This window comes from Limulus polyphemus, unplaced genomic scaffold (assembly GCF_000517525.1).
Source record: "Limulus polyphemus unplaced genomic scaffold, Limulus_polyphemus-2.1.2 Scaffold931, whole genome shotgun sequence".
Lineage (NCBI taxonomy): Eukaryota > Metazoa > Arthropoda > Merostomata > Xiphosura > Limulidae > Limulus > Limulus polyphemus.
This window is the reverse complement of record NW_013666541.1, coordinates 256,090-268,807: the sequence shown is the minus strand read 5'-3', so window position 1 is coordinate 268,807 and position 12,718 is coordinate 256,090. Positions and strand designations below refer to the sequence as shown.

General features: G+C 34.2%; 1 pseudogene; it reads left to right on the top strand.

Annotated features, from left to right (window-relative positions):
• LOC106461310 overlaps positions 1–12,718 on the top strand; it is a 36,916-nt pseudogene that overhangs the window by 3,514 nt on the left and 20,684 nt on the right.

Below are 12,718 nucleotides of genomic sequence, written 5' to 3'. Positions count from 1 at the left end.
GTTAGTATTGTTACGTCTCCGTTTGTTAAAACGCCACGTTTCCAGAACTATCCCGTATCTTGGCGAATGCTCTAGTATTTGCTAGATAGGGTAGGCTGGTATATAAAAGAGGGGAATGTAATGTGTGCGTAGATAGTGAGTAATTGAACTGCAGTCAGAAGTATTATTGAGCACGTTCGTTGTTATAGCGTTTGTTTAGCGCGATTGTTGAAGTTGAGTGTATCAGTAAAGTTGTATTCGGAAAGAATAAACCAGTTTTATTAAGAAAGAACTTGTGTCGTTAAAGTTTCGTCGGAACGAAGTTACGGAAAATTAACACTGTAGTCGTGTGATCTCGATGACGCAACACCCCGTTACACCAAACATGCTCGCCCTTTCTGCCTTAGGGGCGTTACAATGTTACAGTCAATCCAACTATTCGTTGATAAAATTGAAACCTAAGAGTTGACGGTGGGTGGTGTTGACTAGCTGCCTTCCCTTTAGTCTGTCACTGCTAAATTAGATACGGCTAACAAAGATAGTCCTCGTGTAGCTTTGTGTGAAATTCAAACCAAACCAAAACAACATTGCTGTTTTTTTTTCGTTGTTTTCTCAGCATAATTTTCTTTTTACAGGTTCATCCACTTTTAGTGTGCATCACAAAATTATAAGCTCATGACTAAAACAATTGCCATAACCTCTGATTCAAGTATTTTATTATAATAGTTGGCGTAGTTTGGCAAACATGCAACTTTACATTTCTTAGCCACGTCTTCATGCATGTCCAATTGTCGTGGCAAGTAATTCATACGCTTTACTTTGCACATTTAAACTGGCGTATGGCAAACAGAGTTTTCCGTGTGCATAATTTTGTACGGCAGTTTTATTCAAAATACCTTATTTTTCACAGAAATTTTAAAAGAAAACAAACTTCAATTAATCATGATATTTACTTCTATTGCACCACACGTGTTTCGCTTTTAATGTAAATTACTGTCAAGTAGTGTATACTATGGGAGCGTGAATTTCCTGCAACGTATAAGAAACAGTCCCAAACGAAACAGCCTTTATTTGTGAAAAACAACGACAAGAAAAAAGCTAAAATTGAATAAAATATTTAGTAAATGACGTTGATAAACAAAGTTTGAGAAAGTGTTATATTGTTTGCATCTTATTTTTTATTACATATTTATTTATTTATTTCACTGAAACAGGGATGTGAAATGCAACTAAAAGCAATCTCGGGAAATTAAATTACATTTTGGAGATCCCACAGCCTTATTGTATATAATTGCTTCAGTAACAAGGTAAACCAACTTCTCTGATTTTTTTTTTCTGAGTCGGAATACGTGACAAAACTTGAATATTAGTTATACTGAATTCTCTCTCGGAGTTGAAACTATTCTCAATACGTTTGCTTCGCGTATAAATACGATAATATCGGTGTTAGATTGTTTTGTTTGTTAAGCACAAAGCTGTAGAAAGGGCTATTTGTGATTTTCTTGCAGGCGTGTATCTAAACCAGATATTTTGCGTTATAAGTTCACAGATTACAACTGAGCCACTAGGGGCCCTAGTGTTAGATCTAACTCGAAAACTGGGCATGCCCAAAAGCTCTTAAACTGTAAGTTAGTCTAGATAACGTAAACGTGTGAGAAAAGTGAAACTGTCCTTTGTCAAGCTTCATTCAGCAATGCCTATTTCTACTGACTAAACCAATGAGAGATTTATTTAGCTAAATGTTACTGTTCTCAGGTGGTTTAATATGATAAATAATAAACATTTTAAAAAGTGAATAAGTTAGAGCTACATTATACACCTAAAATTATATCAAGCTTTATTTCACTGCATTTCCTATTATCGACTTCTCTGGGTCTATGAAAGTTGTGGTTCAATAAGTTGTATTCGGCTAATGATTTTGTGAGATTTGTTACGTAATGTTTTATATTTATAATCGACCTAAGTATTCTAAACTTGAAAACTCCCTGGTTTACATTTTCTCCAGGTATTGTATGTGGGTTTTTTTTTTTTTTGGTTATAAAAAGGTTGGTATGCAATCGTTTAAATCTTGCTATTTTCACTATTTAAAATTACGAAGAGTGTTACTTTTATTCCCTATAGGCCAATCATATCAAAATGTAAACGAAAAACATATACCAACAGTGTTAAAGATGTGGACAAGTAGACCTCACGTCTCAACATAGTTCTGGGTTAGTATGTTGCATTTCTTTGATCATGCCATTTTGGTGAAATGCAGATGTAATGTTACGAATCCACCTGTGTACAGTTGCTTCGAGAACACCAGTTATGCGACAGCGTTGTCCATACAGACTGTCATTGAGAAATCACAGGATGCGAGATCAGGATTCTTTGCGGATGTGGAAGCACTGCAGATTCAAACTTCTCATTTGCAGTACAGCTCTTGTCAACACAAAAACCCTGTTTACTTTGTCTCCCAAAAGTAATGTGAAAGTCTGGCATTTTAGCGCTGCGGAAATGCATTTTGTTTTGCTGGGACACATGATACGCACAATATCATTATCACTGTAAACACTACATTGTTCAAAACCAATGTTTCTCATGTTTGACATTTTAAACGCTTATGCTTCCTTTCGTAGTAACATAACGCTAAACACAAGTCACTGCTACATAGGCGTCGGAGAAAGATGAGGTAGCCCCCCCTATATCCAACACAAGGGAAAGTATCCACTTTTGCCCCCCCCTCACTTAATTTTCAATACATTTATTATCTTACCCCCAGCTTAAGGTTTTTTGGTCCAAAATAATGGCTTACAGTAAATAGATTCTAAAACGGGCTTGGTAGCTGGAGATAAGGAGTCGAGAAGATAAGGTAAAGAGATCAAAGTAAAAAAAAAAGCATGTAAACTCGTCATTCAAATGCTTATTGTCACATTAATTTCGTTTGCTCCTTCTTTCGGTTACCATTATATCATGGCCCCCACTGCATCAAAATAGGCCCAAATTGCTAATCTAATTGTGAAAGTTTTAGGTATGAGAGTGCCATCAAACTTCTCTAGCTAAGCACTTCTGGCAAGCATGATTCACTTCCAGCGTTGTTCCCCCATCTACATCTAGCTCCCGACATCTTTTTGTTAGCAGTGGAAGGATATTAACATATTAACAGAAGAATCTGTTTGGTAAATATGTATTTACGTTTGAAGAATAAGTCAATGGATGAATTAGTTACTTTCAATTCTGTCTCTAGTTTGTGAATTAACAATGTTTCTATGATACGTAAACTTTTCTCATTGTTGCACTTGGCCAACATCCTCGAATGTATTACTATATATACCACAATCTCGCATGGTATAGATTTGCATTTTCTTGCACACGTGTTTTTAGCCATCTGGTGATAGACCCAATATACCTAGAACTGTATCTAGGACATTTAAATTCATAAACCACTTTTGATGTTATTAAAGACGACATTTTCCTTAAAGCCGAAGATATTTTGCAGACTATATTCCGGTATAAATACCACTTAAATCTATTTGGAGATAAGTTTTATTGAAAAACTAGTTGTTTCTTCACTAAAATCGCATGCTTGTCTGTATAGGGTAGTACGATAGGTGTTTTTTTTTTTTTTTGACACACTATAGACGAATTGTTTAACTGTTCCAACTTTATCTAAATATTCTCGTATGACGTTATCAACAAAATTCACTGGAAAAGCATTCTTCTTTGAGCTGATTTCTTTTTTATGTTACTTAGTTCTTGATGCAGATTTCCAAATGTACTGGTTATGATATAAGCACGATGAAGCACAATTTTAACGTTTTTTAAAAATAGTATTGGGATAAAACTAGTAAAATGAAAATGTCTTTTTATGGAGAACTTCTTATTCAAACTTACCTTCATCGTCGTGTCTTAAAGTGTTCAAGAAGATAAGCTGATGATTTTATGTTCGATAATAAACGTCATACTAGGATGAAAATTATTGATTTATTTGTTTTAGAGTCCTTGAAAGTACCACACACGCACACGTGCGATATTATATCGTTGTAAAGTTATCTGAGCAGTTTTTTGTCCATCGTTCTTCACGAAAACACAAAGTAAAATTAAAGAGGCCAATGTCTCCCGCTACGTAATCCCAACATGGCCAAATATGACATCAGAAAAAATTGAAAACTGTCTATACCACTGCTTGGGACCTTTAACAAGGTATCTTTATACCAAATCCCATGTAATTTGGATGGCATACACATGAATAGTTCACGAAAGTTCAAAATTGTACTTTCCTCGCTTAAAAATTGAGCAAAAGACAAAAATTCCAAAATTGTGTATATCTCTGTTTGGGACCTGTAAAAAATTATCATTGTATCAAATCCCATATAATTTGGCCGAAATACGGTGGAGTAATTGTCAAAAAAACCCTAAAAGTGTGCTTTTGTGGCATCTTGCCCCCGTTATAATTACTAAAAACGGACATTTGTCAATGTGTGAGACCTATTAATGAAAATGTTCCAAAACGCGACATTAATTTCCTGACGACCTAATAGTAAAACACAGTTCAAAGTATACAGTTTTCAATTTTTGTAAACTTATTCCTCTGAATATATATATATATTGCATTTACTTACAATGGTTCAAGTAAAACCATTCTTCGAGTGTCGCCACAATACACTTCTGATTAAGCTCTAAACAACTTTAATGAAAACTATACGTTGTCTAGTTTACGTATAAAAAATTATTAAAATAAGATATATTTCTTATGAGTGTTAAGGATAGGAACTTGAAATATGATAAATAATATGGTAGTTAATATCGTGCAACAATGAGTGTAAAGCCTGACCCCCGATGGCTCAGCGGTAAGCTCCTGGCTTATAACGCTAAAATTCGTGGTTCGATTCCTGAGTTGGCGATAGCACAGATGGCCTATTATGCAGCTATGTGCTCAGTTATAAACAGAAAGTTTATATACAAAGCTATAAAACGTCAAGTATAGAACATCACAATGGAAAATATCTTGCCGGCGTAGTCTTTATTATTTCGGTACACAATTTTAAGAAAATATTTTGATTTCGTCGCTAGGTGACACTATACTAAGTAACTGAAAGTATTTAAATGCATATTTTGGAATTGTTTGGGCTTTTTAAAAAAGTTCCGCAAAACCTTAAAGCAAAAGCAGCTGTACACAGTAAATCTGATTGTGATAACCAGGAGCCCAAAACTGAAAACGATTTAATCCTTAATATAAAAAAATAATGATATATTTATCGCCTAGACCCCTATTATGTCTGTCGCATCACAGTCGTACTGACGAGCCCTGGTATTTGTTGAAAGGCCTCGTTGGCACTGGATATGACTGATGTAGTGTGGTTGACATATTATAAAATATTCTTTTATTTCATTGATACGTTCTTAGAATATAAAAAAATGCAAGTTTCATTCTGCGTGACAGAAGCTTTTTAAATTTCTTTAAACTATGCAAAAATGAAATTAGGAGTAAGGCAGTACAGACGACATTACTATATCAGTATATGCATAAACTGGTGAAGGAGGGGTGGATGTAGAGAGTACTATTCATTTTAATACAAGAAATAAACAACTTTATAACACCAACTTGTTGTTTTTCTTTAATTGTACACTCAACGTTTCAATTTACAGAATCTTCAGGAGCTTACCCCTAAAACATAAACTGTAAGTGACAGTACAAAGTTAAAAAACAACAAAAACAAACACGGTTTATGTTTTAGGGGAACGCTCCTGAATAAGCTGCAAAGCAAAACGTTGAGTGTCTAATTAAACTTTAAAGAAAAACAACAATTTGTTGTTATCAGGTCGATTATTTCTAGTATTAAAATATCTTCTATACACCAATATGCATTACAGGAATTTAATAATGAGTATTATTCACTGGAAAGGTATTTGAGAAATGGATCTCTCGTCTCTCATAGCTCCATCTCAGACGTGTTAAGGTTTTGAGCGTGAATTACATTATTTGTTTATAAAAATTTAGAGTACCCGTATTTGAGAGTTTTATTAATTTTAAGCAAAAGAAACCAGACCTAAGACACTTGTACATTTTTTCTTGTTTTTATACATAGATATGAAAAACTAGAAGAGTCAATGAAAGAGGAGGGACTGTCTGAGCAACAGGTAAAGATTTGTTTAAGTTTTTTTGTGGAATGGAACCTGTTTCTGGAATTGGTTTAGAAAGGTGACTAGAATTATACTTAACTTGGGAAATATGAGTTATGAAAACAAACAGACTTAAATGAACTAGGTGAAAAATATCAAAAGTTGTAATATTACTATTAATTTTATGGTTAAATAAACTTTAATGTTATGCATTACTCAGAATCTTTAAGTTTTGAATTCCAAAACTTAGCCTTTCATTTGTTTTCCCTGCAGCATAGAACTCAGAAGTATTAGGGGTAATTTTATTTACAAGTAGTCTTTCAAACTTGTTAAGGTTTGGGTTTCAGTATCATGTGCAATCCTTTTATTTTTAAATTGCATATTTAAAAATGTGTGTTGGATATTAAAAAAATATTTTATAAACATTGGAGGCTTACATTCAGACTTGCGCATAGCACAGTTCATTTTGTCTTTTCTTTTAAATGTCATATCTGATAAAGTGATTTGAATTGAAGGTTTGGATCTTTTTAGTTTTTGTGAGATACATTTTGTTGGGAGGGATTAACTAGCATTGAATGGATATTATAAGATGATTGTTCAGGAGTTAAAGAAGTGACCTTGAAGTGTTATAGGGCACAAACTTATTTTAAAGAAATACTCAAAGTTAAAAGAATTTAACATTTGAGCCATATTTTGTTTACTGGGTATTTGATTATCTAAGGGTTACATATTGTCAGTGGCATAAGTATGCCCCTGCAATTGTGGATTGGATGAGGGGCTGATAAAGGATCAAGGGGAGAGACATACAATTTAATTCATTTGAACTAAAGGTTGGTTGCAGTATTCTGTTAAGTTGATGATATCAATCAGCCAGTACCATAACTACAATTATGGGGAAATAAATGTAAGGTGCCCAGTTACTTTTTATGTAGGGAGATATCTTTTGTAGTTACACCACTGCATATTGTTGTGATTTTTTTGTTTCTATATAACACCCCTCAAATAAATGATTTTATGTTTTTCAATATTTATAACATTGACGGTTTATAAAGTAAGAAAATAGTTGGGCTTTTTGTTTTTTACATTAAAACATTTATAACCGGTGAGTTCTTGCATACTTAAAGGTATATGGATATAAAGCTGAGGAAAATATTGTTAATTTGAGGCATCATGGAAAGCCTTGAGATATTTGCTCTGTTGGGGTCACTGACCTTTATGTTGATAGATGTCAAGTGATGGAGAATGATGGGCTGCTTTTGATACTGACATTGTTCAATCTGATCAATCACATTAGTAGATTTGTACCCAATGATTTAACTAGTACTGGAGCTAAGGGCTTTTTTGTAATTGATACTTAGTGAGGGGAACTTGTATCTTTTGATATAAGATAGATCTTCAAGACTATAATGAAGCAATATTCTACATAGATTCTATTAACTATAAACTTTGTATAATAAGATATGGTATGTATTCTTAGTTATAATCTTTCTGTTTTATTGAGCCCTTATATACTATTTATACCCTCAAACACAGCATGGTGTCTTTCCCTCACAGATATTGTGATTTAATTTCCCCATGTGATTGTCAAAAGAAAACTTTCAGATACATCATTGAAATTATGTAACAAGTTATTGTGATGAGCATTGTTTTTAAAAAACTAAAACACTAGCATTTTTTTATGGAAGAAAAAAGAAAAGAGGAATCAACATGCTATCAAAGAAACTGAGTTTTTAAGGTTGAAACGATCAAGGTTGGGGGTAGAGGATTTTGAGCCATTAAAAGTGATTGGACGAGGGGCTTTCGGAGAGGTTCGCCTTGTCCAGAAGAAAGATACTGGACATGTTTATGCAATGAAAATTCTTAGGAAAGCAGATATGCTGAAAAGAGAACAGGTATGTTTTTCTTTTTACATGTATCAGTGATATTAAGAGAGGAAACTATTTTAATAAATGATCTTAATGACTTGTATTTCTGAAAAATGTTTTGTAGCTTATATATATAATCTTATTTTAAAATTGCCATGTAAACTATATTGCCTATCTTATATTAAGTTTACAATTTAAGTCCTGTTTTCTTGCTAGATTATTAATGGAAGTTTGGTAATTATTTAAAATCTGATTATTAAATAATTTTGTATTTTTGATAAAAATATGGTGTGCTTGGGAATAATTCTAAAAAAGTTACTAAGTGCAGGAACTGAAAATTAAAGGCCCTGGAAATAACTCTGAAAAATTGGAGAGTTTACCAAATACAGCAAAATTTTAAAGCTGAAGGTACACTCTGTTTGTGGAACTTTTAGATCTAAGAAATTAATTTTAGTTACTGTGATCAAACATGTTATTCTTATCTGTTAAAATGTATGGTTGTTAAGGCATGACTTAGCTGATAATGCTTATACATGATTTCATCCTTCATCCAATCTGTTTCTTCTCTGTATAATTTGAGATATTTTAAAAATCCTGGAATTTTATTAACAAGAAATCTGTAAAAAAATTATTTTTATTGTATTATATCATGAACATTTTAATTATATTTATATTTGCTTTAAAAAGCCTTCCATTGACAAGAGAATTGATACAAATGCTTAAAAGTAGAGAAAATATGCTCAGTAATGAAGTAGAATTTGAACTGAACCCTCTTTGGAATAAGTTGAATAAGTTCTTAATTGTTTAATCATTTCAGTAGGCTTATACGTATGGCTTTAAAATGGAAGTTAAGTAGTACTCTTACGCTGGCTACACATAATTCTTCCCCATCCTTCTTTGTCTGGTAGTTGTCATAAAATGCTAGAGAATTAAACTAATGTACTAGAGACATTCTACTGCAAACATATTGATGTAGAAAATCAGGGACCAAACATTGGCAATATTCTCTACGTAGAAAGCTAATGTGCTTTTATTTTTGAGTTTTAGTTTTTTTAATAATTTCCACTGGCTTGTGGTGTTGAATTTACACTACTACAGATACATAAACACTTGTCAGTATATTTGTGTTTTATATACTAGTAAGTAGGTGAAGCTTAACAGCAAATGTTTTGTGTGTAATAACCTATTGCATTTTTTCCTGTAATTCATTTTACACTTTTGAAGATTACTGTGAATTGCTAGTCTAGTATGTGGACTTAGGACAAACCTAGGTCACTAAGCTGGCTAAACCTTGTAAAATTATCTCCAAAAATACTCTAGATAGTAAGGGTATCCAAGTGAATCCCATACAGTCTAATCATTTTAGATGTTACTCTTATGCTGTTTTAACTTTTATGACACCAAGTATTTCTAGTCATTTGGTTATTCAGAGTTGTGTTCATTAATTGATAAGTTCTTTAGAATCCACACTTTCATGAGAAAACTCACAAGAAGCCAAGACACAAAGACAGGAAGCTTATTACAACAGTATTTTGAATTCTTAGAATTTTTTGATCATAAAGAAATTTAGTAGTTAGATGAAATATATTTTTAATTCTAACAATGCAGATATTAATTATTATGATCTTTACTAGGTTTGTCTGAAACCGAAGAACTAGACATAATTCAAACATTTGATGTTGTGATTTTTTAAACTTACAATAATTTCAGTTCATTAATGATCTATTTCTGTAATGTCTAATTTTGTTTTCTGTCTTTATGATTATATAGGTGGCACATGTGAGGGCAGAACGAGACATTCTAGTAGAGGCTGACCATCAGTGGGTTGTGAAGATGTATTATAGTTTTCAGGATTCTATCAATTTATATCTTATCATGGAGTTTCTTCCTGGAGGTAAATATTGTTCACCCAGTATGTGGCTTATAAAACTTAGCTTTTATTAAATGATATTTGTTGCTTTAGCTGTATAGGAACTCTTACATATCCATTATATAACATTAAAGGGGAACCTCATGTCTGATATATATCTTTAATTTACATGAAAGTATTAAGTCTGGTTAGCTAAATGTGTTGTTTAAGAAATGTAATTATTTGATAATAACTATAAGATGAGAGAATAAATCTAGGACTATTGACTATCACATGTTTCATGGGAAACACCACTTATATCAGATTGCGCTCTGGCTTGTGACCTACAAACATTGATAACCTGCTCATCCGTTCCTCCCCATAATAATTTAGAAGCAGAAAGAAAGTGGTGTTGTACAGCAGTCTTGTACGCGTATGTCAAACACCATTATTATAATAATAGTCTAAAATACTTTCTTCTTTCTCCTGTTCTCCAGTTATATTTAGCAGGTGTTTGGCTGTGAACTAATGAGGCCTGTACAAGGACAAATTCGTAGGTAGAGGCAGTTCAAATCTGTGGTAAATAGAATTATCTGAAAATCATAGAATTTACAGACTTCCAATATATTTTGATAACTTATGGGGTTTTGTTTTTCTTTTAAAAAAGCATTGTGGAGAAGCAGTAGAAAAGACACATTTCTCAGATACTGATTTTTAATAATATTTCATGGATTTCAAGACGCATTTCTCAAATACTGACTTTTATTTCATGCATTTCAGTGCTTTCCTCTTGGAAACTAGCTACATGATTATTAGGATTCTTTGTTTTTGGTGTTTATTTCTCACCTTTAAAGCTGTAATGGACATTAAATCAGCCTTTTACAATCCTTATATAATGTAATGACGTCTATTAATAACAAAATAAGTTGCAGTTTTTTGGTTTATAGCTTAAACAAGATTTGTTTTCTCTTTAAGTAACACCTGTTTAATAAAATGTAAACATTCTGTGCAGATATTCCCATTTGCTTTTGTAAAAACTGATAAAAATAAATGAATAATTAAATTCTGATACGGTACTTCCCTCCGCTCACAAGATTAGCTATTCTCGTTCAGTGCTGCCTTCTATATGCAAATTTTTTCTTTATGCATACCACAAAACCTCTGCTCTCCCCTATTGGAATCAAGTGATTCATGTAAATCATCATGCGTCACCTCTCTGCCAATAGGAGCATAGTATACGATGTGACACTCTCTATGTACCTCTACTGAACTATCACTTCTCGTTTCACAGTGCTTTTATTCAGATGTGTTTCTTTTTACGACTTAACTTATACAGTTTCTTCTTGAAGTGGTTATACTTTATAAACTACCCAGTTTTCTATCGAATTACCCTAATTCTAACTCATTACAGTCATTTTTTCTTTTATACATTCGCCTTTTTGTCGACTCTGGACGAAAAACATGAATTCCAAAGTCAATGTCACCACTTTGGGTGTCTCAATTTTGACAGGTGCTTTATCTCAGGCCTCGGGTGCAGGTGACCCGATGGGAGATTTATCACATTTATTTGTAGGGAGTTTGAATGTTACATGGGTCAACCTCTATCTCCTGACATTGCCCCACTTCCTCCTGAACATCTTGAACCTGTTTGAGAACTTCGATCTCTTGTTTCCACCTCCTGAATTTGCCGTGTCTTCCAATACCTATCCTGAGGATACAGTTCAGCCTTCCACGTTTATTTCGGATGTTATCTCTCAGGTATGTGATATTTTATCCCTCACTTCTATTTCATATGACCCACGTCCTTCCTTACTGCATGAAAATTCTTCCCAATCCTATTTGGTCCCCCCCTCCCCTGACATTCGGGTCCATGCTGAACAATTCGCTTCCCAGTTAAATGACAGTATTAGCATGCCTCGTCCACCATGGGCATCAGAGCAGTCTGTCCTCGGTTATCATCATGCAGACTGTCCTTATCTAGACCAGCAATTGTTGGGTTCTGTTTTACCCATTTGGGAGGCAGTCCCTGCATCTCCTATCAGTATAAACCATGCCCAATTTACCTGCCTACATCTTACCCTCACAACTCTTGTGCAGTATTTTTCCACTATTCATCTCCTATTTGAAACTTTTCACAGAAATCCTGAGGGGTTTTCTGGGGACATCCTCTCCCTCCTTACCTCCATTTTGGCTCGTTTGTCGTATTCAGCTCTGGTTTCTCTGTTGTTGGGATCTTCTGGGCTGGGATGCTGTCTTATTGAGGACTTGTTTACCGACATCTTATCTCCTGGATTTACCTATGGTCCTATTTTTACGGCATTTCTTATTTGATACGATCATGGAGTCTTTAGAATCTTGGGTGGCGTCAGTCCAACAACATTCTACACTTTCCCATCTGGTAGCCCATTTGTCTCAGTCGGAGCAAAGTGTGGCACCCATTACTGTTTCCCGTCCTTCCCTCTCCCAACCCTTACCTGTTCCTCCTTCTCGAGGTACCATAGCTCATTGTTTTCTTTGACAATGCACGTCACGTCGCGAACAGTACTGGCGACTACCCAGTGGGAGCTCCACTTGTGGTCCCTCTCCATCAATGGCACCCTTTCTTCAATGATGTTTGGGTTCTTCAAGTTTTGTAAGAAGGATTCGAGATCCCATTTCTTGCCATGCCTCCCTTGTCTCCTATACTTGTTTACTTTTGAACTCGGGATCCCGTTGTTTGTCAGCATCTGTCAGAGGTGGTTCAGGATCACCTCACTCAACAGGCTATCGAACCAGGTTTTTACTCCCGAATATTTGTTGTTCCCAGGAAAACCAGGAACTGGAGGCCTGTCATGATTCGTCCTGCCTCAATCACTTTATTCACTTTCCCCGGCCCCCAGTGGCACAGTGGTATGTCTGCGGACTTACAACGCTAGAAACCGGG